The sequence below is a fragment of the Crinia signifera genome, chromosome 7 (assembly GCF_055691185.1).
Source record: "Crinia signifera chromosome 7, ASM5569118v1, whole genome shotgun sequence".
NCBI classification, from domain to species: domain Eukaryota; kingdom Metazoa; phylum Chordata; class Amphibia; order Anura; family Myobatrachidae; genus Crinia; species Crinia signifera.
The window spans coordinates 106,731,440-106,754,929 of NC_139223.1; the positions used below are offsets into that span (position 1 = coordinate 106,731,440).

Consider the following 23,490-nt stretch of genomic DNA (forward strand, 5'->3'; position numbering starts at 1 on the left):
ACTTCTATCACCAGGTAAGCTAATAAAAAAGTTTCGTAACTGTTTTTGCTTACTGAAAAAAATTATGTGTTGGCAATGTAAAAAGACCTACAGGACATGATATTAGCAGGGGATCTTAAATTAAACTACTAAAGAGGCTCAACACTGTTTAGCTGCCAAAAGCAGTTGGAATTGGGCCTAAACAGTGTGGTAAGTCTTTAGGTGATGGCTATTGTGTATGTTTGACCTCTTCTAAATGTCTGTGCTGGCAATAAAAAGAAAAAGTTTCCAATTTAAATAGATAGAGAATAAAAACAATTTGCCAGTAATGTGAAAAAACCTACAGCACCTGGTGTTCCCATGTGGTCTCCCACCCAAGTACTAACCAGGCCCAACACTGCTTAGCTTTCAAGATCAGATGAGATTGGGCCTATCCAATGTGGTATGGCTGTAGGTGAGATACATGCACTTTTTTGCCCTCTTCTACTTCTATCACCAGGTAAGCTAATAAAAAAGTTTCCTAACTGTTTTGGCTTAATGAAAAAAATCATGTTTTGGTAATGTAAAAAGACCTACAGGACATGATATTAGCAGGGGATCTTAAATGAAACTACTAAAGAGGCTCATACACTGTTTAGCTGCCAAAAGCAGTTGGAATTGGGCCTAAACAGTGTGCTAAGTCTTTAGGTGATGGCTATTGTGTCTGTTTGACCTCTTCCAAATGTCTGTACTGGCAATAAAAAGAAAAAGTTTCCAATTTAAATAGCTAGAGAATAAAAACAATTTGCCAGTAATGTGAAAAAACCTACAGCACCAGGTGTTCCCATGTGGTCTCCCACCCAAGTACTAACCAGGCCCAACACTGCTTAGCTTCCAAGATCAGACGAGATTGGGCCTATCCAATGTGGTATGGCTGTAGGTGAGATACATGCTCTTTTTTGCCCTCTTCTCTTCTATCACCAGGTAAGCTAATAAAAAAGCTTCCTAACTGTTTTTGCTTACTGAAAAAAATCATGTGTTGGTAATGTAAAAAGACCTACAGGACATGATATTAGCAGGGGATCTTAAATTAAAATACTAAAGAGGCTCAACACTGTTTAGCTGCCAAAAGCAGTTGGAATTTGGCCTAAACAGTGTGGTAAGTCTTTAGGTGATGGCTATTGTGTATGTTTGACCTCTTCTAAATGTCTGTGCTGGCAATAAAAAGAAAAAGTTTCCAATTTAAATAGATAGAGAATAAAAACAATTTGCCAGTAATGTGAAAAAACCTACAGCACCTGGTGTTCCCATGTGGTCTCCCACCCAAGTACTAACCAGGCCCAACACTGCTTAGCTTCCAAGATCAGACGAGATTGGGCCTATCCAATGTGGTATGGCTGTAGGTGAGATACATGCTCTTTTTTGCCCTCTTCTCTTCTATCACAAGGTAAGCTAATAAAAAAGCTTCCTAACTGTTTTTGCTTACTGAAAAAAATCATGTGTTGGTAATGTAAAAAGACCTACAGGACATGATATTAGCAGGGGATCTTAAATTAAACTACTAAAGAGGCTCAACACTGTTTAGCTGCCAAAAGCAGTTGGAATTGGGCCTAAACAGTGTGGTAAGTCTTTAGGTGATGGCTATTGTGTCTGTTTGACCTCTTACAAATGTCTCTACAGGCAATAAAAAGAAAAAGTTTCCAATTTAAATAGCTAGAGAATAAAAACAATTTGCCAGTAATGTGAAAAAACCTACAGCACCTGGTGTTCCCATGTGGTCTCCCACCCAAGTACTAACCAGGCCCAACACTGCTTAGCTTCCAAGATCAGACGAGATTGGGCCTATCCAATGTGGTTTGGCTGTAGGTGAGAAACAGGCACTTTTTTGCCCTCTTCTACTTCTATCACCAGGTAAGCTAATAAAAAAGTTTCGTAACTGTTTTTGCTTACTGAAAAAAATCATGTGTTGGCAATGTAAATAGACCTACAGGACATGATATTAGCAGGGGATCTTAAATTAAACTACTAAAGAGGCTCAACACTGTTTAGCTGCCAAAAGCAGTTGGAATTGGGCTTAAACAGTGTGGTAAGTCTTTAGGTGATGGCTATTGTGTATGTTTGACCTCTTCTAAATGTCTGTGCTGGCAATAAAAAGAAAAAGTTTCCAATATAAATAGATAGAGAATAAAAACAATTTGCCAGTAATGTGAAAAAACCTACAGCACCTGGTGTTCCCATGTGGTCTCCCAGCCAAGTACTAACCAGGCCCAACACTGCTTAGCTTCCAAGATCAGACGAGATTGGGCCTATCCAATGTGGTATGGCTGTAGGTGAGATACATGCACTTTTTTGCCCTCTTCTACTTCTATCACCAGGTAAGCTAATAAAAAAGTTTCCTAACTGTTTTGGCTTAATGAAAAAAATCATGTTTTGGTAATGTAAAAAGACCTACAGGACATGATATTAGCAGGGGATCTTAAATGAAACTACTAAAGAGGCTCATACACTGTTTAGCTGCCAAAAGCAGTTGGAATTGGGCCTAAACAGTGTGGTAAGTCTTTAGGTGATGGCTATTGTGTCTGTTTGACCTCTTCCAAATGTCTGTACTGGCAATAAAAATAAAAAGTTTCCAATTTAAATAGCTAGAGAATAAAAACAATTTGCCAGTAATGTGAAAAAACCTACAGCACCAGGTGTTCCCATGTGGTCTCCCACCCAAGTACTAACCAGGCCCGACACTGCTTAGCTTCCAAGATCAGAAGAGATTGGGCCTATCCAATGTGGTATGGCTGTAGGTGAGATAAATGCTCTTTTTTGACCTCTTCTCTTCTATCACCAGGTAAGCTAATAAAAAAGCTTCCTAACTGTTTTTGCTTACTGAAAAAAATCATGTGTTGGCAATGTAAAAAGACCTACAGGACATGATATTAGCAGGGGATCTTAAATTAAACTACTAAAGAGGCTCAACACTGTTTAGCTGCCAAAAGCAGTTGGAATTGGGCCTAAACAGTGTGGTAAGTCTTTAGGTGATGGCTATTGTGTATGTTTGACCTCTTCTAAATGTCTGTGCTGGCAATAAAAAGAAAAAGTTTCCAATTTAAATAGATAGAGAATAAAAACAATTTGCCAGTAACGTGAAAAAACCTACAGCACCTGGTGTTCCCATGTGGTCTCCCAGCCAAGTACTAACCAGGCCCAACACTGCTTAGCTTCCAAGATCAGACGAGATTGGGCCTATCCAATGTGGTATGGCTGTAGGTGAGATACATGCACTTTTTTGCCCTCTTCTACTTCTATCACCAGGTAAGCTAATAAAAAAGTTTCCTAACTGTTTTGGCTTAATGAAAAAAATCATGTTTTGGTAATGTAAAAAGACCTACAGGACATGATATTAGCAGGGGATCTTAAATGAAACTACTAAAGAGGCTCATACACTGTTTAGCTGCCAAAAGCAGTTGGAATTGGGCCTAAACAGTGTGGTAAGTCTTTAGGTGATGGCTATTGTGTATGTTTGACCTCTTCTAAATGTCTGTGCTGGCAATAAAAAGAAAAAGTTTCCAATTTAAATAGATAGAGAATAAAAACAATTTGCCAGTAACGTGAAAAAACCTACAGCACCTGGTGTTCCCATGTGGTCTCCCAGCCAAGTACTAACCAGGCCCAACACTGCTTAGCTTCCAAGATCAGACGAGATTGGGCCTATCCAATGTGGTATGGCTGTAGGTGAGATACATGCTCTTTTTTGACCTCTTCTCTTCTATCACCAGGTAAGCTAATAAAAAAGCTTCCTAACTGTTTTTGCTTACTGAAAAAAATCATGTGTTGGTAATGTAAAAAGACCTACAGGACATGATATTAGCAGGGGATCTTAAATTAAACTACTAAAGAGGCTCAACACTGTTTAGCTGCCAAAAGCAGTTGGAATTGGGCCTAAACAGTGTGGTAAGTCTTTAGGTGATGGCTATTGTGTCTGTTTGACCTCTTACAAATGTCTCTACAGGCAATAAAAAGAAAAAGTTTCCAATTTAAATAGCTAGAGAATAAAAACAATTTGCCAGTAATGTGAAAAAACCTACAGCACCTGGTGTTCCCATGTGGTCTCCCACCCAAGTACTAACCAGGCCCAACACTGCTTAGCTTCCAAGATCAGACGAGATTGGGCATATCCAATGTGGTATGGCTGTAGGTGAGATACAGGCACTTTTTTGCCCTCTTTAACTTCTATCACCAGGTAAGCTAATAAAAAAGTTTCGTAACTGTTTTTGCTTACTGAAAAAAATCATGTGTTGGCAATGTAAAAAGACCTACAGGACATGATATTAGCAGGGGATCTTAAATTAAACGACTAAAGAGGCTCAACACTGTTTAGCTGCCAAAAGCAGTTGGAATTGGGCCTAAACAGTGTGGTAAGTCTTTAGGTGATGGCTATTGTGTATGTTTGACCTCTTCTAAATGTCTGTGCTGGCAATAAAAAGAAAAAGTTTCCAATTTAAATAGATAGAGAATAAAAACAATTTGCCAGTAATGTGAAAAAACCTACAGCACCTGGTGTTCCCATGTGGTCTCCCACCCAAGTACTAACCAGGCCCAACACTGCTTAGCTTCCAAGATCAGATGAGATTGGCCCTATCCAATGTGGTATGGCTGTAGGTGAGATACATGCACTTTTTTGCCCTCTTCTACTTCTATCACCAGGTAAGCTAATAAAAAAGTTTCCTAACTGTTTTGGCTTAATGAAAAAAATCATGTTTTGGTAATGTAAAAAGACCTACAGGACATGATATTAGCAGGGGATCTTAAATGAAACAACTAAAGAGGCTCATACACTGTTTAGCTGCCAAAAGCAGTTGGAATTGGGCCTAAACAGTGTGGTAAGTCTTTAGGTGATGGCTATTGTGTCTGTTTGACCTCTTCCAAATGTCTGTACTGGCAATAAAAAGAAAAAGTTTCCAATTTAAATAGCTAGAGAATAAAAACAATTTGCCAGTAATGTGAAAAAACCTACAGCAGCAGGTGTTCCCATGTGGTCTCCCACCCAAGTACTAACCAGGCCCAACACTGCTTAGCTTCCAAGATCAGACGAGATTGGGCCTATCCAATGTGGTATGGCTGTAGGTGAGATACATGCTCTTTTTTGCCCTCTTCTCTTCTATCACCAGGTAAGCTAATAAAAAAGCTTCCTAACTGTTTTTGCTTACTGAAAAAAATCATGTGTTGGTAATGTAAAAAGACCTACAGGACATGATATTAGCAGGGGATCTTAAATTAAACTACTAAAGAGGCTCAACACTGTTTAGCTGCCAAAACCAGTTGGAATTGGGCCTAAACAGTGTGGTAAGTCTTTAGGTGATGGCTATTGTGTATGTTTGACCTCTTCTAAATGTCTGTGCTGGCAATAAAAAGAAAAAGTTTCCAATTTAAATAGATAGAGAATAAAAACAATTTGCCAGTAACGTGAAAAAACCTACAGCACCTGGTGTTCCCATGTGGTCTCCCAGCCAAGTACTAACCAGGCCCAACACTGCTTAGCTTCCAAGATCAGACGAGATTGGGCCTATCCAATGTGGTATGGCTGTAGGTGAGATACATGCACTTTTTTGCCCTCTTCTACTTCTATCACCAGGTAAGCTAATAAAAAAGTTTCCTAACTGTTTTGGCTTAATGAAAAAAATCATGTTTTGGTAATGTAAAAAGACCTACAGGACATGATATTAGCAGGGGATCTTAAATGAAACAACTAAAGAGGCTCATACACTGTTTAGCTGCCAAAAGCAGTTGGAATTGGGCCTAAACAGTGTGGTAAGTCTTTAGGTGATGGCTATTGTGTCTGTTTGACCTCTTCCAAATGTCTGTACTGGCAATAAAAAGAAAAAGTTTCCAATTTAAATAGCTAGAGAATAAAAACAATTTGCCAGTAATGTGAAAAAACCTACAGCAGCAGGTGTTCCCATGTGGTCTCCCACCCAAGTACTAACCAGGCCCAACACTGCTTAGCTTCCAAGATCAGACGAGATTGGGCCTATCCAATGTGGTATGGCTGTAGGTGAGATACATGCTCTTTTTTGCCCTCTTCTCTTCTATCACCAGGTAAGCTAATAAAAAAGCTTCCTAACTGTTTTTGCTTACTGAAAAAAATCATGTGTTGGTAATGTAAAAAGACCTACAGGACATGATATTAGCAGGGGATCTTAAATTAAACTACTAAAGAGGCTCAACACTGTTTAGCTGCCAAAAGCAGTTGGAATTGGGCCTAAACAGTGTGGTAAGTCTTTAGGTGATGGCTATTGTGTCTGTTTGACCTCTTACAAATGTCTCTACAGGCAATAAAAAGAAAAAGTTTCCAATTTAAATAGCTAGAGAATAAAAACAATTTGCCATTAATGTGAAAAAACCTACAGCACCTGGTGTTCCCATGTGGTCTCCCACCCAAGTACTAACCAGGCCCAACAATGCTTAGCTTCCAAGATCAGACGAGATTGGGCATATCCAATGTGGTATGGCTGTAGGTGAGATACAGGCACTTTTTTGCCCTCTTCTACTTCTATCACCAGGTAAGCTAATAAAAAAGTTTCGTAACTGTTTTTGCTTACTGAAAAAAATCATGTGTTGGCAATGTAAAAAGACCTACAGGACATGATATTAGCAGGGGATCTTAAATTAAACGACTAAAGAGGCTCAACACTGTTTAGCTGCCAAAAGCAGTTGGAATTGGGCCTAAACAGTGTGGTAAGTCTTTAGGTGATGGCTATTGTGTATGTTTGACCTCTTCTAAATGTCTGTGCTGGCAATAAAAAGAAAAAGTTTCCAATTTAAATAGATAGAGAATAAAAACAATTTGCCAGTAATGTGAAAAAACCTACAGCACCTGGTGTTCCCATGTGGTCTCCCACCCAAGTACTAACCAGGCCCAACACTGCTTAGCTTCCAAGATCAGATGAGATTGGCCCTATCCAATGTGGTATGGCTGTAGGTGAGATACATGCACTTTTTTGCCCTCTTCTACTTCTATCACCAGGTAAGCTAATAAAAAAGTTTCCTAACTGTTTTGGCTTAATGAAAAAAATCATGTTTTGGTAATGTAAAAAGACCTACAGGACATGATATTAGCAGGGGATCTTAAATGAAACAACTAAAGAGGCTCATACACTGTTTAGCTGCCAAAAGCAGTTGGAATTGGGCCTAAACAGTGTGGTAAGTCTTTAGGTGATGGCTATTGTGTCTGTTTGACCTCTTCCAAATGTCTGTACTGGCAATAAAAAGAAAAAGTTTCCAATTTAAATAGCTAGAGAATAAAAACAATTTGCCAGTAATGTGAAAAAACCTACAGCACCAGGTGTTCCCATGTGGTCTCCCACCCAAGTACTAACCAGGCCCAACACTGCTTAGCTTCCAAGATCAGACGAGATTGGGCCTATCCAATGTGGTATGGCTGTAGGTGAGATACATGCTCTTTTTTGCCCTCTTCTCTTCTATCACCAGGTAAGCTAATAAAAAAGCTTCCTAACTGTTTTTGCTTACTGAAAAAAATCATGTGTTGGTAATGTAAAAAGACCTACAGGACATGATATTAGCAGGGGATCTTAAATTAAAATACTAAAGAGGCTCAACACTGTTTAGCTGCCAAAAGCAGTTGGAATTGGGCCTAAACAGTGTGGTAAGTCTTTAGGTGATGGCTATTGTGTATGTTTGACCTCTTCTAAATGTCTGTGCTGGCAATAAAAAGAAAAAGTTTCCAATTTAAATAGATAGAGAATAAAAACAATTTGCCAGTAATGTGAAAAAACCTACAGCACCAGGTGTTCCCATGTGGTCTCCCACCCAAGTACTAACCAGGCCCAACACTGCTTAGCTTCCAAGATCAGACGAGATTGGGCCTATCCAATGTGGTATGGCTGTAGGTGAGATACATGCTCTTTTTTGACCTCTTCTCTTCTATCACCAGGTAAGCTAATAAAAAAGCTTCCTAACTGTTTTTGCTTACTGAAAAAAATCATGTGTTGGTAATGTAAAAAGACCTACAGCACATGATATTAGCAGGGGATCTTAAATTAAACTACTAAAGAGGCTTAACACTGTTTAGCTGCCAAAAGCAGTTGGAATTGGGCCTAAACAGTCTTTAGGTGATGGCTATTGTGTCTGTTTGACCTCTTACAAATGTCTCTACAGGCAATAAAAAGAAAAAGTTTCCAATTTAAATAGCTAGAGAATAAAAACAATTTGCCAGTAATGTGAAAAAACCTACAGCACCTGGTGTTCCCATGTTGTCTCCCACCCAAGTACTAACCAGGCCCAACACTGCTTAGCTTCCAAGATCAGACGAGATTGGGCATATCCAATGTGGTATGGCTGTAGGTGAGATACAGGCACTTTTTTGCCCTCTTCTACTTCGATCACCAGGTAAGCTAATAAAAAAGTTTCGGAACTGTTTTTGCTTACTGAAAAAAATCATGTGTTGGCAATGTAAAAAGACCTACAGGACATGATATTAGCAGGGGATCTTAAATGAAACTACTAAAGAGGCTCATACACTGTTTAGCTGCCAAAAGCAGTTGGAATTGGGCCTAAACAGTGTGGTAAGTCTTTAGGTGATGGCTATTGTGTCTGTTTGACCTCTTCCAAATGTCTGTACTGGCAATAAAAAGAAAAAGTTTCCAATTTAAATAGCTAGAGAATAAAAACAATTTGCCAGTAATGTGAAAAAACCTACAGCAGCAGGTGTTCCCATGTGGTCTCCCACCCAAGTACTAACCAGGCCCAACACTGCTTAGCTTCCAAGATCAGACGAGATTGGGCCTATCCAATGTGGTATGGCTGTAGGTGAGATACATGCTCTTTTTTGCCCTCTTCTCTTCTATCACCAGGTAAGCTAATAAAAAAGCTTCCTAACTGTTTTTGCTTACTGAAAAAAATCATGTGTTGGTAATGTAAAAAGACCTACAGGACATGATATTAGCAGGGGATCTTAAATTAAACTACTAAAGAGGCTCAACACTGTTTAGCTGCCAAAACCAGTTGGAATTGGGCCTAAACAGTGTGGTAAGTCTTTAGGTGATGGCTATTGTGTATGTTTGACCTCTTCTAAATGTCTGTGCTGGCAATAAAAAGAAAAAGTTTCCAATTTAAATAGATAGAGAATAAAAACAATTTGCCAGTAACGTGAAAAAACCTACAGCACCTGGTGTTCCCATGTGGTCTCCCAGCCAAGTACTAACCAGGCCCAACACTGCTTAGCTTCCAAGATCAGACGAGATTGGGCCTATCCAATGTGGTATGGCTGTAGGTGAGATACATGCACTTTTTTGCCCTCTTCTACTTCTATCACCAGGTAAGCTAATAAAAAAGTTTCCTAACTGTTTTGGCTTAATGAAAAAAATCATGTTTTGGTAATGTAAAAAGACCTACAGGACATGATATTAGCAGGGGATCTTAAATGAAACAACTAAAGAGGCTCATACACTGTTTAGCTGCCAAAAGCAGTTGGAATTGGGCCTAAACAGTGTGGTAAGTCTTTAGGTGATGGCTATTGTGTCTGTTTGACCTCTTCCAAATGTCTGTACTGGCAATAAAAAGAAAAAGTTTCCAATTTAAATAGCTAGAGAATAAAAACAATTTGCCAGTAATGTGAAAAAACCTACAGCAGCAGGTGTTCCCATGTGGTCTCCCACCCAAGTACTAACCAGGCCCAACACTGCTTAGCTTCCAAGATCAGACGAGATTGGGCCTATCCAATGTGGTATGGCTGTAGGTGAGATACATGCTCTTTTTTGCCCTCTTCTCTTCTATCACCAGGTAAGCTAATAAAAAAGCTTCCTAACTGTTTTTGCTTACTGAAAAAAATCATGTGTTGGTAATGTAAAAAGACCTACAGGACATGATATTAGCAGGGGATCTTAAATTAAACTACTAAAGAGGCTCAACACTGTTTAGCTGCCAAAAGCAGTTGGAATTGGGCCTAAACAGTGTGGTAAGTCTTTAGGTGATGGCTATTGTGTCTGTTTGACCTCTTACAAATGTCTCTACAGGCAATAAAAAGAAAAAGTTTCCAATTTAAATAGCTAGAGAATAAAAACAATTTGCCAGTAATGTGAAAAAACCTACAGCACCTGGTGTTCCCATGTGGTCTCCCACCCAAGTACTAACCAGGCCCAACACTGCTTAGCTTCCAAGATCAGACGAGATTGGGCATATCCAATGTGGTATGGCTGTAGGTGAGATACAGGCACTTTTTTGCCCTCTTCTACTTCTATCACCAGGTAAGCTAATAAAAAAGTTTCGTAACTGTTTTTGCTTACTGAAAAAAATCATGTGTTGGCAATGTAAAAAGACCTACAGGACATGATATTAGCAGGGGATCTTAAATTAAACGACTAAAGAGGCTCAACACTGTTTAGCTGCCAAAAGCAGTTGGAATTGGGCCTAAACAGTGTGGTAAGTCTTTAGGTGATGGCTATTGTGTATGTTTGACCTCTTCTAAATGTCTGTGCTGGCAATAAAAAGAAAAAGTTTCCAATTTAAATAGATAGAGAATAAAAACAATTTGCCAGTAATGTGAAAAAACCTACAGCACCTGGTGTTCCCATGTGGTCTCCCACCCAAGTACTAACCAGGCCCAACACTGCTTAGCTTCCAAGATCAGATGAGATTGGCCCTATCCAATGTGGTATGGCTGTAGGTGAGATACATGCACTTTTTTGCCCTCTTCTACTTCTATCACCAGGTAAGCTAATAAAAAAGTTTCCTAACTGTTTTGGCTTAATGAAAAAAATCATGTTTTGGTAATGTAAAAAGACCTACAGGACATGATATTAGCAGGGGATCTTAAATGAAACAACTAAAGAGGCTCATACACTGTTTAGCTGCCAAAAGCAGTTGGAATTGGGCCTAAACAGTGTGGTAAGTCTTTAGGTGATGGCTATTGTGTCTGTTTGACCTCTTCCAAATGTCTGTACTGGCAATAAAAAGAAAAAGTTTCCAATTTAAATAGCTAGAGAATAAAAACAATTTGCCAGTAATGTGAAAAAACCTACAGCAGCAGGTGTTCCCATGTGGTCTCCCACCCAAGTACTAACCAGGCCCAACACTGCTTAGCTTCCAAGATCAGACGAGATTGGGCCTATCCAATGTGGTATGGCTGTAGGTGAGATACATGCTCTTTTTTGCCCTCTTCTCTTCTATCACCAGGTAAGCTAATAAAAAAGCTTCCTAACTGTTTTTGCTTACTGAAAAAAATCATGTGTTGGTAATGTAAAAAGACCTACAGGACATGATATTAGCAGGGGATCTTAAATTAAACTACTAAAGAGGCTCAACACTGTTTAGCTGCCAAAACCAGTTGGAATTGGGCCTAAACAGTGTGGTAAGTCTTTAGGTGATGGCTATTGTGTATGTTTGACCTCTTCTAAATGTCTGTGCTGGCAATAAAAAGAAAAAGTTTCCAATTTAAATAGATAGAGAATAAAAACAATTTGCCAGTAACGTGAAAAAACCTACAGCACCTGGTGTTCCCATGTGGTCTCCCAGCCAAGTACTAACCAGGCCCAACACTGCTTAGCTTCCAAGATCAGACGAGATTGGGCCTATCCAATGTGGTATGGCTGTAGGTGAGATACATGCACTTTTTTGCCCTCTTCTACTTCTATCACCAGGTAAGCTAATAAAAAAGTTTCCTAACTGTTTTGGCTTAATGAAAAAAATCATGTTTTGGTAATGTAAAAAGACCTACAGGACATGATATTAGCAGGGGATCTTAAATGAAACAACTAAAGAGGCTCATACACTGTTTAGCTGCCAAAAGCAGTTGGAATTGGGCCTAAACAGTGTGGTAAGTCTTTAGGTGATGGCTATTGTGTCTGTTTGACCTCTTCCAAATGTCTGTACTGGCAATAAAAAGAAAAAGTTTCCAATTTAAATAGCTAGAGAATAAAAACAATTTGCCAGTAATGTGAAAAAACCTACAGCAGCAGGTGTTCCCATGTGGTCTCCCACCCAAGTACTAACCAGGCCCAACACTGCTTAGCTTCCAAGATCAGATGAGATTGGGCCTATCCAATGTGGTATGGCTGTAGGTGAGATACATGCTCTTTTTTGCCCTCTTCTCTTCTATCACCAGGTAAGCTAATAAAAAAGCTTCCTAACTGTTTTTGCTTACTGAAAAAAATCATGTGTTGGTAATGTAAAAAGACCTACAGGACATGATATTAGCAGGGGATCTTAAATTAAACTACTAAAGAGGCTCAACACTGTTTAGCTGCCAAAAGCAGTTGGAATTGGGCCTAAACAGTGTGGTAAGTCTTTAGGTGATGGCTATTGTGTCTGTTTGACCTCTTACAAATGTCTCTACAGGCAATAAAAAGAAAAAGTTTCCAATTTAAATAGCTAGAGAATAAAAACAATTTGCCAGTAATGTGAAAAAACGTACAGCACCTGGTGTTCCCATGTAGTCTCCCACCCAAGTACTAACCAGGCCCAACACTGCTTAGCTTCCAAGATCAGACGAGATTGGGCATATCCAATGTGGTATGGCTGTAGGTGAGATACAGGCACTTTTTTGCCCTCTTCTACTTCTATCACCAGGTAAGCTAATAAAAAAGTTTCGTAACTGTTTTTGCTTACTGAAAAAAATCATGTGTTGGCAATGTAAAAAGACCTACAGGACATGATATTAGCAGGGGATCTTAAATTAAACGACTAAAGAGGCTCAACACTGTTTAGCTGCCAAAAGCAGTTGGAATTGGGCCTAAACAGTGTGGTAAGTCTTTATGTGATGGCTATTGTGTATGTTTGACCTCTTCTAAATGTCTGTGCTGGCAATAAAAAGAAAAAGTTTCCAATTTAAATAGATAGAGAATAAAAACAATTTGCCAGTAATGTGAAAAAACCTACAGCACCTGGTGTTCCCATGTGGTCTCCCACCCAAGTACTAACCAGGCCCAACACTGCTTAGCTTCCAAGATCAGATGAGATTGGCCCTATCCAATGTGGTATGGCTGTAGGTGAGATACATGCACTTTTTTGCCCTCTTCTACTTCTATCACCAGGTAAGCTAATAAAAAAGTTTCCTAACTGTTTTGGCTTAATGAAAAAAATCATGTTTTGGTAATGTAAAAAGACCTACAGGACATGATATTAGCAGGGGATCTTAAATGAAACAACTAAAGAGGCTCATACACTGTTTAGCTGCCAAAAGCAGTTGGAATTGGGCCTAAACAGTGTGGTAAGTCTTTAGGTGATGGCTATTGTGTCTGTTTGACCTCTTCCAAATGTCTGTACTGGCAATAAAAAGAAAAAGTTTCCAATTTAAATAGCTAGAGAATAAAAACAATTTGCCAGTAATGTGAAAAAACCTACAGCACCAGGTGTTCCCATGTGGTCTCCCACCCAAGTACTAACCAGGCCCAACACTGCTTAGCTTCCAAGATCAGACGAGATTGGGCCTATCCAATGTGGTATGGCTGTAGGTGAGATACATGCTCTTTTTTGCCCTCTTCTCTTCTATCACCAGGTAAGCTAATAAAAAAGCTTCCTAACTGTTTTTGCTTACTGAAAAAAATCATGTGTTGGTAATGTAAAAAGACCTACAGGACATGATATTAGCAGGGGATCTTAAATTAAAATACTAAAGAGGCTCAACACTGTTTAGCTGCCAAAAGCAGTTGAAATTGGGCCTAAACAGTGTGGTAAGTCTTTAGGTGATGGCTATTGTGTATGTTTGACCTCTTCTAAATGTCTGTGCTGGCAATAAAAAGAAAAAGTTTCCAATTTAAATAGATAGAGAATAAAAACAATTTGCCAGTAATGTGAAAAAACCTACAGCACCAGGTGTTCCCATGTGGTCTCCCACCCAAGTACTAACCAGGCCCAACACTGCTTAGCTTCCAAGATCAGACGAGATTGGGCCTATCCAATGTGGTATGGCTGTAGGTGAGATACATGCTCTTTTTTGACCTCTTCTCTTCTATCACCAGGTAAGCTAATAAAAAAGCTTCCTAACTGTTTTTGCTTACTGAAAAAAATCATGTGTTGGTAATGTAAAAAGACCTACAGCACATGATATTAGCAGGGGATCTTAAATTAAACTACTAAAGAGGCTTAACACTGTTTAGCTGCCAAAAGCAGTTGGAATTGGGCCTAAACAGTGTGGTAAGTCTTTAGGTGATGGCTATTGTGTCTGTTTGACCTCTTACAAATGTCTATACAGGCAATAAAAAGAAAAAGTTTCCAATTTAAATAGCTAGAGAATAAAAACAATTTGCCAGTAATGTGAAAAAACCTACAGCACCTGGTGTTCCCATGTTGTCTCCCACCCAAGTACTAACCAGGCCCAACACTGCTTAGCTTCCAAGATCAGACGAGATTGGGCATATCCAATGTGGTATGGCTGTAGGTGAAATACAGGCACTTTTTTGCCCTCTTCTACTTCTATCACCAGGTAAGCTAATAAAAAAGTTTCGTAACTGTTTTTGCTTACTGAAAAAAATCATGTGTTGGCAATGTAAAAAGACCTACAGGACATGATATTAGCAGGGGATCTTAAATTAAACTACTAAAGAGGCTCAACACTGTTTAGCTGCCAAAACCAGTTGGAATTGGGCCTAAACAGTGTGGTAAGTCTTTAGGTGATGGCTATTGTGTATGTTTGACCTCTTCTAAATGTCTGTGCTGGCAATAAAAAGAAAAAGTTTCCAATTTAAATAGATAGAGAATAAAAACAATTTGCCAGTAACGTGAAAAAACCTACAGCACCTGGTGTTCCCATGTGGTCTCCCAGCCAAGTACTAACCAGGCCCAACACTGCTTGGCTTCCAAGATCAGACGAGATTGGGCCTATCCAATGTGGTATGGCTGTAGGTGAGATACATGCACTTTTTTGCCCTCTTCTACTTCTATCACCAGGTAAGCTAATAAAAAAGTTTCCTAACTGTTTTGGCTTAATGAAAAAAATCATGTTTTGGTAATGTAAAAAGACCTACAGGACATTATATTAGCAGGGGATCTTAAATAAAACAACTAAAGAGGCTCATACACTGTTTAGCTGCCAAAAGCAGTTGGAATTGGGCCTAAACAGTGTGGTAAGTCTTTAGGTGATGGCTATTGTGTCTGTTTGACCTCTTCCAAATGTCTGTACTGGCAATAAAAAGAAAAAGTTTCCAATTTAAATAGCTAGAGAATAAAAACAATTTGCCAGTAATGTGAAAAAAACCTACAGCACCAGGTGTTCCCATGGGGTCTCCCACCCAAGTACTAACCAGGCCCAACACTGCTTAGCTTCCAAGATCAGACGAGATTGGGCCTATCCAATGTGGTATGGCTGTAGGTGAGATACAGGCACTTTTTTGCCCTCTTCTACTTCTATCACCAGGTAAGCTAATAAAAAAGTTTCGTAACTGTTTTTGCTTACTGAAAAAAATCATGTGTTGGCAATGTAAAAAGACCTACAGGACATGATATTAGCAGGGGATCTTAAATTAAACGACTAAAGAGGCTCATACACTGTTTAGCTGCCAAAAGCAGTTGGAATTGGGCCTAAACAGTGTGGTAAGTCTTTAGGTGATGGCTATTGTGTATGTTTGACCTCTTCTAAATGTCTGTGCTGGCAATAAAAAGAAAAAGTTTCCAATTTAAATAGATAGAGAATAAAAACAATTTGCCAGTAATGTGAAAAAACCTACAGCACCTGGTGTTCCCATGTGGTCTCCCACCCAAGTACTAACCAGGCCCAACACTGCTTAGCTTCCAAGATCAGACGAGATTGGGCATATCCAATGTGGTATGGCTGTAGGTGAGATACAGGCACTTTTTTGCCCTCTTCTACTTCTATCACCAGGTAAGCTAATAAAAAAGTTTCGTAACTGTTTTTGCTTACTGAAAAAAATCATGTGTTGGCAATGTAAAAAGACCTACAGGACATGATATTAGCAGGGGATCTTAAATTAAACGACTAAAGAGGCTCAACACTGTTTAGCTGCCAAAAGCAGTTGGAATTGGGCCTAAACAGTGTGGTAAGTCTTTAGGTGATGGCTATTGTGTCTGTTTGACCTCTTCTAAATGTCTGTGCTGGCAATAAAAAGAAAAAGTTTCCAATTTAAATAGATAGAGAATAAAAACAATTTGCCAGTAATGTGAAAAAACCTACAGCACCTGGTGTTCCCATGTGGTCTCCCACCCAAGTACTAACCAGGCCCAACACTGCTTAGCTTCCAAGATCAGACGAGATTGGGCCTATCCAATGTGGTATGGCTGTAGGTGAGATACAGGCACTTTTTTGCCCTCTTCTACTTCTATCACCAGGTAAGCTAATAAAAAAGTTTCGTAACTGTTTTTGCTTACTGAAAAAAATCATGTGTTGGCAATGTAAAAAGACCTACAGGACATGATATTAGCAGGGGATCTTAAATTAAACGACTAAAGAGGCTCATACACTGTTTAGCTGCCAAAAGCAGTTGGAATTGGGCCTAAACAGTGTGGTAAGTCTTTAGGTGATGGCTATTGTGTATGTTTGACCTCTTCTAAATGTCTGTGCTGGCAATAAAAAGAAAAAGTTTCCAATTTAAATAGATAGAGAATAAAAACAATTTGCCAGTAATGTGAAAAAACCTACAGCACCTGGTGTTCCCATGTGGTCTCCCACCCAAGTACTAACCAGGCCCAACACTGCTTAGCTTCCAAGATCAGACGAGATTGGGCATATCCAATGTGGTATGGCTGTAGGTGAGATACAGGCACTTTTTTGCCCTCTTCTACTTCTATCACCAGGTAAGCTAATAAAAAAGTTTCGTAACTGTTTTTGCTTACTGAAAAAAATCATGTGTTGGCAATGTAAAAAGACCTACAGGACATGATATTAGCAGGGGATCTTAAATTAAACGACTAAAGAGGCTCAACACTGTTTAGCTGCCAAAAGCAGTTGGAATTGGGCCTAAACAGTGTGGTAAGTCTTTAGGTGATGGCTATTGTGTATGTTTGACCTCTTCTAAATGTCTGTGCTGGCAATAAAAAGAAAAAGTTTCCAATTTAAATAGATAGAGAATAAAAACAATTTGCCAGTAATGTGAAAAAACCTACAGCACCTGGTGTTCCCATGTGGTCTCCCACCCAAGTACTAACCAGGCCCAACACTGCTTAGCTTCCAAGATCAGATGAGATTGGCCCTATCCAATGTGGTATGGCTGTAGGTGAGATACATGCACTTTTTTGCCCTCTTCTACTTCTATCACCAGGTAAGCTAATAAAAAAGTTTCCTAACTGTTTTGGCTTAATGAAAAAAATCATGTTTTGGTAATGTAAAAAGACCTACAGGACATGATATTAGCAGGGGATCTTAAATGAAACAACTAAAGAGGCTCATACACTGTTTAGCTGCCAAAAGCAGTTGGAATTGGGCCTAAACAGTGTGGTAAGTCTTTAGGTGATGGCTATTGTGTCTGTTTGACCTCTTCCAAATGTCTGTACTGGCAATAAAAAGAAAAAGTTTCCAATTTAAATAGCTAGAGAATAAAAACAATTTGCCAGTAATGTGAAAAAACCTACAGCACCAGGTGTTCCCATGTGGTCTCCCACCCAAGTACTAACCAGGCCCAACACTGCTTAGCTTCCAAGATCAGACGAGATTGGGCCTATCCAATGTGGTATGGCTGTAGGTGAGATACATGCTCTTTTTTGACCTCTTCTCTTCTATCACCAGGTAAGCTAATAAAAAAGTTTCGTAACTGTTTTTGCTTACTGAAAAAAATCATGTGTTGGCAATGTAAAAAGACCTACAGGACATGATATTAGCAGGGGATCTTAAATTAAACGACTAAAGAGGCTCAACACTGTTTAGCTGCCAAAAGCAGTTGGAATTGGGCCTAAACAGTGTGGTAAGTCTTTAGGTGATGGCTATTGTGTATGTTTGACCTCTTCTAAATGTCTGTGCTGGCAATAAAAAGAAAAAGTTTCCAATTTAAATAGATAGAGAATAAAAACAATTTGCCAGTAATGTGAAAAAACCTACAGCACCTGGTGTTCCCATGTGGTCTCCCACCCAAGTACTAACCAGGCCCAACACTGCTTAGCTTCCAAGATCAGATGAGATTGGGCCTATCCAATGTGGTATGGCTGTAGGTGAGATACATGCTCTTTTTTGCCCTCTTCTCTTCTATCACCAGGTAAGCTAATAAAAAAGCTTCCTAACTGTTTTTGCTTACTGAAAAAAATCATGTGTTGGTAATGTAAAAAGACCTACAGGACATGATATTAGCAGGGGATCTTAAATTAAAATACTAAAGAGGCTCAACACTGTTTAGCTGCCAAAAGCAGTTGGAATTGGGCCTAAACAGTGTGGTAAGTCTTTAGGTGATGGCTATTGTGTATGTTTGACCTCTTCTAAATGTCTGTGCTGGCAATAAAAAGAAAAAGTTTCCAATTTAAATAGATAGAGAATAAAAACAATTTGCCAGTAATGTGAAAAAACCTACAGCACCTGGTGTTCCCATGTGGTCTCCCACCCAATTACTAACCAGGCCCAACACTTCTTATCTTCCAAGATCAGACGAGATTGGGCCTATCCAATGTGGTATGGCTGTAGGTGAGATACATGCACTTTTTTGCCCTCTTCTACTTATATCACCAGGTAAGCTAATAAAAAAGTTTCCTAACTGTTTTGGCTTAATTAAAAAAATCATGTTTTGGTAATGTAAAAAGACCTACAGGACATGATATTAGCAGGGGATCTTAAATTAAACTACTAAAGAGGCTCAACACTGTTTAGCTGCCAAAAGCAGTTGGAATTGGGCCTAAACAGTGTGGTAAGTCTTTAGGTGATGGCTATTGTGTCTGTTTGACCTCTTACAAATGTCTCTACAGGCAATAAAAAGAAAAAGTTTCCAATTTAAATAGCTAGAGAATAAAAACAATTTGCCAGTAATGTGAAAAAACCTACAGCACCTGGTGTTCCCATTTGGTCTCCCACCAAAGTACTAACCAGGCCCAACACTGCTTAGCTTCCAAGATCAGACGAGATTGGGCATATCCAATGTGGTATGGCTGTAGGTGAGATACAGGCACTTTTTTGCCCTCTTCTACTTCTATCACCAGGTAAGCTAATAAAAAAGTTTCGTAACTGTTTTTGCTTACTGAAAAAAATCATGTGTTGGCAATGTAAAAAGACCTACAGGACATGATATTAGCAGGGGATCTTAAATTAAACGACTAAAGAGGCTCAACACTGTTTAGCTGCCAAAAGCAGTTGGAATTGGGCCTAAACAGTGTGGTAAGTCTTTAGGTGATGGCTATTGTGTATGTTTGACCTCTTCTAAATGTCTGTGCTGGCAATAAAAAGAAAAAGTTTCCAATTTAAATAGATAGAGAATAAAAACAATTTGCCAGTAATGTGAAAAAACCTACAGCACCTGGTGTTCCCATGTGGTCTCCCACCCAAGTACTAACCAGGCCCAACACTGCTTAGCTTCCAAGATCAGATGAGATTGGCCCTATCCAATGTGGTATGGATGTAGGTGAGATACATGCACTTTTTTGCCCTCTTCTACTTCTATCACCAGGTAAGCTAATAAAAAAGTTTCCTAACTGTTTTGGCTTAATGAAAAAAATCATGTTTTGGTAATGTAAAAAGACCTACAGGACATGATATTAGCAGGGGATCTTAAATGAAACAACTAAAGAGGCTCATACACTGTTTAGCTGCCAAAAGCAGTTGGAATTGGGCCTAAACAGTGTGGTAAGTCTTTAGGTGATGGCTATTGTGTCTGTTTGACCTCTTCCAAATGTCTGTACTGGCAATAAAAAGAAAAAGTTTCCAATTTAAATAGCTAGATAATAAAAACAATTTGCCAGTAATGTGAAAAAACCTACAGCACCAGGTGTTCCCATGTGGTCTCCCACCCAAGTACTAACCAGGCCCAACACTGCTTAGCTTCCAAGATCAGACGAGATTGGGCCTATCCAATGTGGTATGGCTGTAGGTGAGATACATGCTCTTTTTTGCCCTCTTCTCTTCTATCACCAGGTAAGCTAATAAAAAAGCTTCCTAACTGTTTTTGCTTACTGAAAAAAATCATGTGTTGGTAATGTAAAAAGACCTACAGGACATGATATTAGCAGGGGATCTTAAATTAAAATACTAAAGAGGCTCAACACTGTTTAGCTGCCAAAAGCAGTTGGAATTGGGCCTAAACAGTGTGGTAAGTCTTTAGGTGATGGCTATTGTGTATGTTTGACCTCTTCTAAATGTCTGTGCTGGCAATAAAAAGAAAAAGTTTCCAATTTAAATAGATAGAGAATAAAAACAATTTGCCAGTAATGTGAAAAAACCTACAGCACCAGGTGTTCCCATGTGGTCTCCCACCCAAGTACTAACCAGGCCCAACACTGCTTAGCTTCCAAGATCAGACGAGATTGGGCCTATCCAATGTGGTATGGCTGTAGGTGAGATACATGCTCTTTTTTGACCTCTTCTCTTCTATCACCAGGTAAGCTAATAAAAAAGCTTCCTAACTGTTTTTGCTTACTGAAAAAAATCATGTGTTGGTAATGTAAAAAGACCTACAGGACATGATATTAGCAGGGGATCTTAAATTAAACTACTAAAGAGGCTTAACACTGTTTAGCTGCCAAAAGCAGTTGGAATTGGGCCTAAACAGTGTGGTAAGTCTTTAGGTGATGGCTATTGTGTCTGTTTGACCTCTTCCAAATGTCTGTACTGGCAATAAAAAGAAAAAGTTTCCAATTTAAATAGCTAGAGAATAAAAACAATTTGCCAGTAATGTGAAAAAACCTACAGCACCAGGTGTTCCCATGTGGTCTCCCACCAAAGTACTAACCAGGCCCAACACTGCTTAGCTTCCAAGATCAGACGAGATTGGGCCTATCCAATGTGGTATGGCTGTAGGTGAGATACATGCTCTTTTTTGACCTCTTCTCTTCTATCACCAGGTAAGCTAATAAAAAAGCTTCCTAACTGTTTTTGCTTACTGAAAAAAATCATGTGTTGGTAATGTAAAAAGACCTACAGCACATGATATTAGCAGGGGATCTTAAATTAAACTACTAAAGAGGCTTAACACTGTTTAGCTGCCAAAAGCAGTTGGAATTGGGCCTAAACAGTGTGGTAAGTCTTTAGGTGATGGCTATTGTGTCTGTTTGACCTCTTACAAATGTCTATACAGGCAATAAAAAGAAAAAGTTTCCAATTTAAATAGCTAGAGAATAAAAACAATTTGCCAGTAATGTGAAAAAACCTACAGCACCTGGTGTTCCCATGTTGTCTCCCACCCAAGTACTAACCAGGCCCAACACTGCTTAGCTTCCAAGATCAGACGAGATTGGGCATATCCAATGTGGTATGGCTGTAGGTGAAATACAGGCACTTTTTTGCCCTCTTCTACTTCTATCACCAGGTAAGCTAATAAAAAAGTTTCGTAACTGTTTTTGCTTACTGAAAAAAATCATGTGTTGGCAATGTAAAAAGACCTACAGGACATGATATTAGCAGGGGATCTTAAATTAAACTACTAAAGAGGCTCAACACTGTTTAGCTGCCAAAACCAGTTGGAATTGGGCCTAAACAGTGTGGTAAGTCTTTAGGTGATGGCTATTGTGTATGTTTGACCTCTTCTAAATGTCTGTGCTGGCAATAAAAAGAAAAAGTTTCCAATTTAAATAGATAGAGAATAAAAACAATTTGCCAGTAACGTGAAAAAACCTACAGCACCTGGTGTTCCCATGTGGTCTCCCAGCCAAGTACTAACCAGGCCCAACACTGCTTGGCTTCCAAGATCAGACGAGATTGGGCCTATCCAATGTGGTATGGCTGTAGGTGAGATACATGCACTTTTTTGCCCTCTTCTACTTCTATCACCAGGTAAGCTAATAAAAAAGTTTCCTAACTGTTTTGGCTTAATGAAAAAAATCATGTTTTGGTAATGTAAAAAGACCTACAGGACATTATATTAGCAGGGGATCTTAAATAAAACAACTAAAGAGGCTCATACACTGTTTAGCTGCCAAAAGCAGTTGGAATTGGGCCTAAACAGTGTGGTAAGTCTTTAGGTGATGGCTATTGTGTCTGTTTGACCTCTTCCAAATGTCTGTACTGGCAATAAAAAGAAAAAGTTTCCAATTTAAATAGCTAGAGAATAAAAACAATTTGCCAGTAATGTGAAAAAAACCTACAGCACCAGGTGTTCCCATGTGGTCTCCCACCCAAGTACTAACCAGGCCCAACACTGCTTAGCTTCCAAGATCAGACGAGATTGGGCCTATCCAATGTGGTATGGCTGTAGGTGAGATACAGGCACTTTTTTGCCCTCTTCTACTTCTATCACCAGGTAAGCTAATAAAAAAGTTTCGTAACTGTTTTTGCTTACTGAAAAAAATCATGTGTTGGCAATGTAAAAAGACCTACAGGACATGATATTAGCAGGGGATCTTAAATTAAACGACTAAAGAGGCTCATACACTGTTTAGCTGCCAAAAGCAGTTGGAATTGGGCCTAAACAGTGTGGTAAGTCTTTAGGTGATGGCTATTGTGTATGTTTGACCTCTTCTAAATGTCTGTGCTGGCAATAAAAAGAAAAAGTTTCCAATTTAAATAGATAGAGAATAAAAACAATTTGCCAGTAATGTGAAAAAACCTACAGCACCTGGTGTTCCCATGTGGTCTCCCACCCAAGTACTAACCAGGCCCAACACTGCTTAGCTTCCAAGATCAGACGAGATTGGGCATATCCAATGTGGTATGGCTGTAGGTGAGATACAGGCACTTTTTTGCCCTCTTCTACTTCTATCACCAGGTAAGCTAATAAAAAAGTTTCGTAACTGTTTTTGCTTACTGAAAAAAATCATGTGTTGGCAATGTAAAAAGACCTACAGGACATGATATTAGCAGGGGATCTTAAATTAAACGACTAAAGAGGCTCAACACTGTTTAGCTGCCAAAAGCAGTTGGAATTGGGCCTAAACAGTGTGGTAAGTCTTTAGGTGATGGCTATTGTGTATGTTTGACCTCTTCTAAATGTCTGTGCTGGCAATAAAAAGAAAAAGTTTCCAATTTAAATAGATAGAGAATAAAAACAATTTGCCAGTAATGTGAAAAAACCTACAGCACCTGGTGTTCCCATGTGGTCTCCCACCCAAGTACTAACCAGGCCCAACACTGCTTAGCTTCCAAGATCAGATGAGATTGGCCCTATCCAATGTGGTATGGCTGTAGGTGAGATACATGCACTTTTTTGCCCTCTTCTACTTCTATCACCAGGTAAGCTAATAAAAAAGTTTCCTAACTGTTTTGGCTTAATGAAAAAAATCATGTTTTGGTAATGTAAAAAGACCTACAGGACATGATATTAGCAGGGGATCTTAAATGAAACAACTAAAGAGGCTCATACACTGTTTAGCTGCCAAAAGCAGTTGGAATTGGGCCTAAACAGTGTGGTAAGTCTTTAGGTGATGGCTATTGTGTCTGTTTGACCTCTTCCAAATGTCTGTACTGGCAATAAAAAGAAAAAGTTTCCAATTTAAATAGCTAGAGAATAAAAACAA

At 39.1% G+C, this 23,490-nt stretch overlaps 49 non-coding genes and 1 pseudogene across 49 annotated transcripts; all 50 read right to left on the reverse strand.

Moving 5' to 3' along the window:
• Nucleotides 1-316: 316 nt before the first annotated feature.
• LOC146022999 (5S ribosomal RNA) lies at nucleotides 317-435 on the reverse strand. Its single transcript, XR_014452431.1, has one exon. It is a non-coding gene; the product is annotated as a 5S ribosomal RNA (ribosomal RNA).
• A 346-nt stretch (nucleotides 436-781) lies between these two features.
• Nucleotides 782-900, reverse strand: LOC146022264 (5S ribosomal RNA). The gene has a single exon (XR_014451729.1). It is a non-coding gene; the product is annotated as a 5S ribosomal RNA (ribosomal RNA).
• A 344-nt stretch (nucleotides 901-1,244) lies between these two features.
• On the reverse strand, nucleotides 1,245-1,363 carry LOC146021985 (5S ribosomal RNA). Its single transcript, XR_014451452.1, has one exon. It is a non-coding gene; the product is annotated as a 5S ribosomal RNA (ribosomal RNA).
• A 344-nt stretch (nucleotides 1,364-1,707) lies between these two features.
• LOC146023366 (5S ribosomal RNA) lies at nucleotides 1,708-1,826 on the reverse strand. The gene has a single exon (XR_014452787.1). It is a non-coding gene; the product is annotated as a 5S ribosomal RNA (ribosomal RNA).
• A 345-nt stretch (nucleotides 1,827-2,171) lies between these two features.
• LOC146022793 (5S ribosomal RNA) lies at nucleotides 2,172-2,290 on the reverse strand. Its single transcript, XR_014452233.1, has one exon. It is a non-coding gene; the product is annotated as a 5S ribosomal RNA (ribosomal RNA).
• A 346-nt stretch (nucleotides 2,291-2,636) lies between these two features.
• LOC146023374 (5S ribosomal RNA) lies at nucleotides 2,637-2,755 on the reverse strand. The gene has a single exon (XR_014452795.1). It is a non-coding gene; the product is annotated as a 5S ribosomal RNA (ribosomal RNA).
• A 344-nt stretch (nucleotides 2,756-3,099) lies between these two features.
• On the reverse strand, nucleotides 3,100-3,218 carry LOC146022794 (5S ribosomal RNA). Its single transcript, XR_014452234.1, has one exon. It is a non-coding gene; the product is annotated as a 5S ribosomal RNA (ribosomal RNA).
• A 346-nt stretch (nucleotides 3,219-3,564) lies between these two features.
• On the reverse strand, nucleotides 3,565-3,683 carry LOC146022795 (5S ribosomal RNA). The gene has a single exon (XR_014452235.1). It is a non-coding gene; the product is annotated as a 5S ribosomal RNA (ribosomal RNA).
• Nucleotides 3,684-4,027: 344 nt separating this feature from the next.
• On the reverse strand, nucleotides 4,028-4,146 carry LOC146023379 (5S ribosomal RNA). The gene has a single exon (XR_014452800.1). It is a non-coding gene; the product is annotated as a 5S ribosomal RNA (ribosomal RNA).
• A 345-nt stretch (nucleotides 4,147-4,491) lies between these two features.
• Nucleotides 4,492-4,610, reverse strand: LOC146023486 (5S ribosomal RNA). The gene has a single exon (XR_014452901.1). It is a non-coding gene; the product is annotated as a 5S ribosomal RNA (ribosomal RNA).
• A 346-nt stretch (nucleotides 4,611-4,956) lies between these two features.
• Nucleotides 4,957-5,075, reverse strand: LOC146024371 (5S ribosomal RNA). Its single transcript, XR_014453755.1, has one exon. It is a non-coding gene; the product is annotated as a 5S ribosomal RNA (ribosomal RNA).
• Nucleotides 5,076-5,419: 344 nt separating this feature from the next.
• LOC146022796 (5S ribosomal RNA) lies at nucleotides 5,420-5,538 on the reverse strand. Its single transcript, XR_014452236.1, has one exon. It is a non-coding gene; the product is annotated as a 5S ribosomal RNA (ribosomal RNA).
• A 346-nt stretch (nucleotides 5,539-5,884) lies between these two features.
• Nucleotides 5,885-6,003, reverse strand: LOC146024372 (5S ribosomal RNA). Its single transcript, XR_014453756.1, has one exon. It is a non-coding gene; the product is annotated as a 5S ribosomal RNA (ribosomal RNA).
• A 344-nt stretch (nucleotides 6,004-6,347) lies between these two features.
• On the reverse strand, nucleotides 6,348-6,466 carry LOC146025533 (5S ribosomal RNA). Its single transcript, XR_014454192.1, has one exon. It is a non-coding gene; the product is annotated as a 5S ribosomal RNA (ribosomal RNA).
• Nucleotides 6,467-6,811: 345 nt separating this feature from the next.
• LOC146023487 (5S ribosomal RNA) lies at nucleotides 6,812-6,930 on the reverse strand. Its single transcript, XR_014452902.1, has one exon. It is a non-coding gene; the product is annotated as a 5S ribosomal RNA (ribosomal RNA).
• A 346-nt stretch (nucleotides 6,931-7,276) lies between these two features.
• Nucleotides 7,277-7,395, reverse strand: LOC146022266 (5S ribosomal RNA). The gene has a single exon (XR_014451731.1). It is a non-coding gene; the product is annotated as a 5S ribosomal RNA (ribosomal RNA).
• Nucleotides 7,396-7,739: 344 nt separating this feature from the next.
• On the reverse strand, nucleotides 7,740-7,858 carry LOC146022267 (5S ribosomal RNA). The gene has a single exon (XR_014451732.1). It is a non-coding gene; the product is annotated as a 5S ribosomal RNA (ribosomal RNA).
• Nucleotides 7,859-8,193: 335 nt separating this feature from the next.
• Nucleotides 8,194-8,312, reverse strand: LOC146023529 (5S ribosomal RNA). Its single transcript, XR_014452943.1, has one exon. It is a non-coding gene; the product is annotated as a 5S ribosomal RNA (ribosomal RNA).
• Nucleotides 8,313-8,658: 346 nt separating this feature from the next.
• On the reverse strand, nucleotides 8,659-8,777 carry LOC146024373 (5S ribosomal RNA). Its single transcript, XR_014453757.1, has one exon. It is a non-coding gene; the product is annotated as a 5S ribosomal RNA (ribosomal RNA).
• A 344-nt stretch (nucleotides 8,778-9,121) lies between these two features.
• LOC146022797 (5S ribosomal RNA) lies at nucleotides 9,122-9,240 on the reverse strand. The gene has a single exon (XR_014452237.1). It is a non-coding gene; the product is annotated as a 5S ribosomal RNA (ribosomal RNA).
• Nucleotides 9,241-9,586: 346 nt separating this feature from the next.
• On the reverse strand, nucleotides 9,587-9,705 carry LOC146024374 (5S ribosomal RNA). The gene has a single exon (XR_014453758.1). It is a non-coding gene; the product is annotated as a 5S ribosomal RNA (ribosomal RNA).
• Nucleotides 9,706-10,049: 344 nt separating this feature from the next.
• On the reverse strand, nucleotides 10,050-10,168 carry LOC146023391 (5S ribosomal RNA). The gene has a single exon (XR_014452811.1). It is a non-coding gene; the product is annotated as a 5S ribosomal RNA (ribosomal RNA).
• A 345-nt stretch (nucleotides 10,169-10,513) lies between these two features.
• Nucleotides 10,514-10,632, reverse strand: LOC146023488 (5S ribosomal RNA). The gene has a single exon (XR_014452903.1). It is a non-coding gene; the product is annotated as a 5S ribosomal RNA (ribosomal RNA).
• Nucleotides 10,633-10,978: 346 nt separating this feature from the next.
• On the reverse strand, nucleotides 10,979-11,097 carry LOC146024376 (5S ribosomal RNA). The gene has a single exon (XR_014453760.1). It is a non-coding gene; the product is annotated as a 5S ribosomal RNA (ribosomal RNA).
• Nucleotides 11,098-11,441: 344 nt separating this feature from the next.
• Nucleotides 11,442-11,560, reverse strand: LOC146022798 (5S ribosomal RNA). The gene has a single exon (XR_014452238.1). It is a non-coding gene; the product is annotated as a 5S ribosomal RNA (ribosomal RNA).
• Nucleotides 11,561-11,906: 346 nt separating this feature from the next.
• LOC146024056 (5S ribosomal RNA) lies at nucleotides 11,907-12,025 on the reverse strand. Its single transcript, XR_014453452.1, has one exon. It is a non-coding gene; the product is annotated as a 5S ribosomal RNA (ribosomal RNA).
• A 344-nt stretch (nucleotides 12,026-12,369) lies between these two features.
• Nucleotides 12,370-12,488, reverse strand: LOC146023742 (5S ribosomal RNA). Its single transcript, XR_014453149.1, has one exon. It is a non-coding gene; the product is annotated as a 5S ribosomal RNA (ribosomal RNA).
• Nucleotides 12,489-12,833: 345 nt separating this feature from the next.
• Nucleotides 12,834-12,952, reverse strand: LOC146023489 (5S ribosomal RNA). Its single transcript, XR_014452904.1, has one exon. It is a non-coding gene; the product is annotated as a 5S ribosomal RNA (ribosomal RNA).
• Nucleotides 12,953-13,298: 346 nt separating this feature from the next.
• On the reverse strand, nucleotides 13,299-13,417 carry LOC146022268 (5S ribosomal RNA). The gene has a single exon (XR_014451733.1). It is a non-coding gene; the product is annotated as a 5S ribosomal RNA (ribosomal RNA).
• A 344-nt stretch (nucleotides 13,418-13,761) lies between these two features.
• On the reverse strand, nucleotides 13,762-13,880 carry LOC146022269 (5S ribosomal RNA). The gene has a single exon (XR_014451734.1). It is a non-coding gene; the product is annotated as a 5S ribosomal RNA (ribosomal RNA).
• Nucleotides 13,881-14,224: 344 nt separating this feature from the next.
• On the reverse strand, nucleotides 14,225-14,343 carry LOC146023531 (5S ribosomal RNA). The gene has a single exon (XR_014452945.1). It is a non-coding gene; the product is annotated as a 5S ribosomal RNA (ribosomal RNA).
• A 345-nt stretch (nucleotides 14,344-14,688) lies between these two features.
• On the reverse strand, nucleotides 14,689-14,807 carry LOC146023574 (5S ribosomal RNA). The gene has a single exon (XR_014452987.1). It is a non-coding gene; the product is annotated as a 5S ribosomal RNA (ribosomal RNA).
• Nucleotides 14,808-15,154: 347 nt separating this feature from the next.
• LOC146022533 (5S ribosomal RNA) lies at nucleotides 15,155-15,273 on the reverse strand. Its single transcript, XR_014451985.1, has one exon. It is a non-coding gene; the product is annotated as a 5S ribosomal RNA (ribosomal RNA).
• Nucleotides 15,274-15,619: 346 nt separating this feature from the next.
• Nucleotides 15,620-15,738, reverse strand: LOC146023403 (5S ribosomal RNA). The gene has a single exon (XR_014452822.1). It is a non-coding gene; the product is annotated as a 5S ribosomal RNA (ribosomal RNA).
• Nucleotides 15,739-16,083: 345 nt separating this feature from the next.
• On the reverse strand, nucleotides 16,084-16,202 carry LOC146021986 (5S ribosomal RNA). Its single transcript, XR_014451454.1, has one exon. It is a non-coding gene; the product is annotated as a 5S ribosomal RNA (ribosomal RNA).
• Nucleotides 16,203-16,548: 346 nt separating this feature from the next.
• LOC146023414 (5S ribosomal RNA) lies at nucleotides 16,549-16,667 on the reverse strand. The gene has a single exon (XR_014452833.1). It is a non-coding gene; the product is annotated as a 5S ribosomal RNA (ribosomal RNA).
• Nucleotides 16,668-17,012: 345 nt separating this feature from the next.
• On the reverse strand, nucleotides 17,013-17,131 carry LOC146023490 (5S ribosomal RNA). Its single transcript, XR_014452905.1, has one exon. It is a non-coding gene; the product is annotated as a 5S ribosomal RNA (ribosomal RNA).
• Nucleotides 17,132-17,477: 346 nt separating this feature from the next.
• Nucleotides 17,478-17,596, reverse strand: LOC146022270 (5S ribosomal RNA). Its single transcript, XR_014451735.1, has one exon. It is a non-coding gene; the product is annotated as a 5S ribosomal RNA (ribosomal RNA).
• Nucleotides 17,597-17,940: 344 nt separating this feature from the next.
• Nucleotides 17,941-18,059, reverse strand: LOC146021521 (5S ribosomal RNA). The gene has a single exon (XR_014451003.1). It is a non-coding gene; the product is annotated as a 5S ribosomal RNA (ribosomal RNA).
• Nucleotides 18,060-18,403: 344 nt separating this feature from the next.
• Nucleotides 18,404-18,522, reverse strand: LOC146024854 (5S ribosomal RNA; annotated as a pseudogene).
• Nucleotides 18,523-18,867: 345 nt separating this feature from the next.
• Nucleotides 18,868-18,986, reverse strand: LOC146021742 (5S ribosomal RNA). The gene has a single exon (XR_014451219.1). It is a non-coding gene; the product is annotated as a 5S ribosomal RNA (ribosomal RNA).
• Nucleotides 18,987-19,331: 345 nt separating this feature from the next.
• On the reverse strand, nucleotides 19,332-19,450 carry LOC146024543 (5S ribosomal RNA). Its single transcript, XR_014453919.1, has one exon. It is a non-coding gene; the product is annotated as a 5S ribosomal RNA (ribosomal RNA).
• Nucleotides 19,451-19,796: 346 nt separating this feature from the next.
• On the reverse strand, nucleotides 19,797-19,915 carry LOC146022272 (5S ribosomal RNA). Its single transcript, XR_014451737.1, has one exon. It is a non-coding gene; the product is annotated as a 5S ribosomal RNA (ribosomal RNA).
• Nucleotides 19,916-20,259: 344 nt separating this feature from the next.
• LOC146022273 (5S ribosomal RNA) lies at nucleotides 20,260-20,378 on the reverse strand. The gene has a single exon (XR_014451738.1). It is a non-coding gene; the product is annotated as a 5S ribosomal RNA (ribosomal RNA).
• Nucleotides 20,379-20,722: 344 nt separating this feature from the next.
• Nucleotides 20,723-20,841, reverse strand: LOC146022649 (5S ribosomal RNA). The gene has a single exon (XR_014452096.1). It is a non-coding gene; the product is annotated as a 5S ribosomal RNA (ribosomal RNA).
• Nucleotides 20,842-21,185: 344 nt separating this feature from the next.
• LOC146023532 (5S ribosomal RNA) lies at nucleotides 21,186-21,304 on the reverse strand. Its single transcript, XR_014452946.1, has one exon. It is a non-coding gene; the product is annotated as a 5S ribosomal RNA (ribosomal RNA).
• A 345-nt stretch (nucleotides 21,305-21,649) lies between these two features.
• LOC146023575 (5S ribosomal RNA) lies at nucleotides 21,650-21,768 on the reverse strand. The gene has a single exon (XR_014452988.1). It is a non-coding gene; the product is annotated as a 5S ribosomal RNA (ribosomal RNA).
• A 347-nt stretch (nucleotides 21,769-22,115) lies between these two features.
• Nucleotides 22,116-22,234, reverse strand: LOC146022274 (5S ribosomal RNA). The gene has a single exon (XR_014451739.1). It is a non-coding gene; the product is annotated as a 5S ribosomal RNA (ribosomal RNA).
• A 346-nt stretch (nucleotides 22,235-22,580) lies between these two features.
• Nucleotides 22,581-22,699, reverse strand: LOC146023425 (5S ribosomal RNA). Its single transcript, XR_014452844.1, has one exon. It is a non-coding gene; the product is annotated as a 5S ribosomal RNA (ribosomal RNA).
• A 345-nt stretch (nucleotides 22,700-23,044) lies between these two features.
• On the reverse strand, nucleotides 23,045-23,163 carry LOC146023491 (5S ribosomal RNA). Its single transcript, XR_014452906.1, has one exon. It is a non-coding gene; the product is annotated as a 5S ribosomal RNA (ribosomal RNA).
• Between the last annotated feature and the right edge of the window lie 327 nt (nucleotides 23,164-23,490).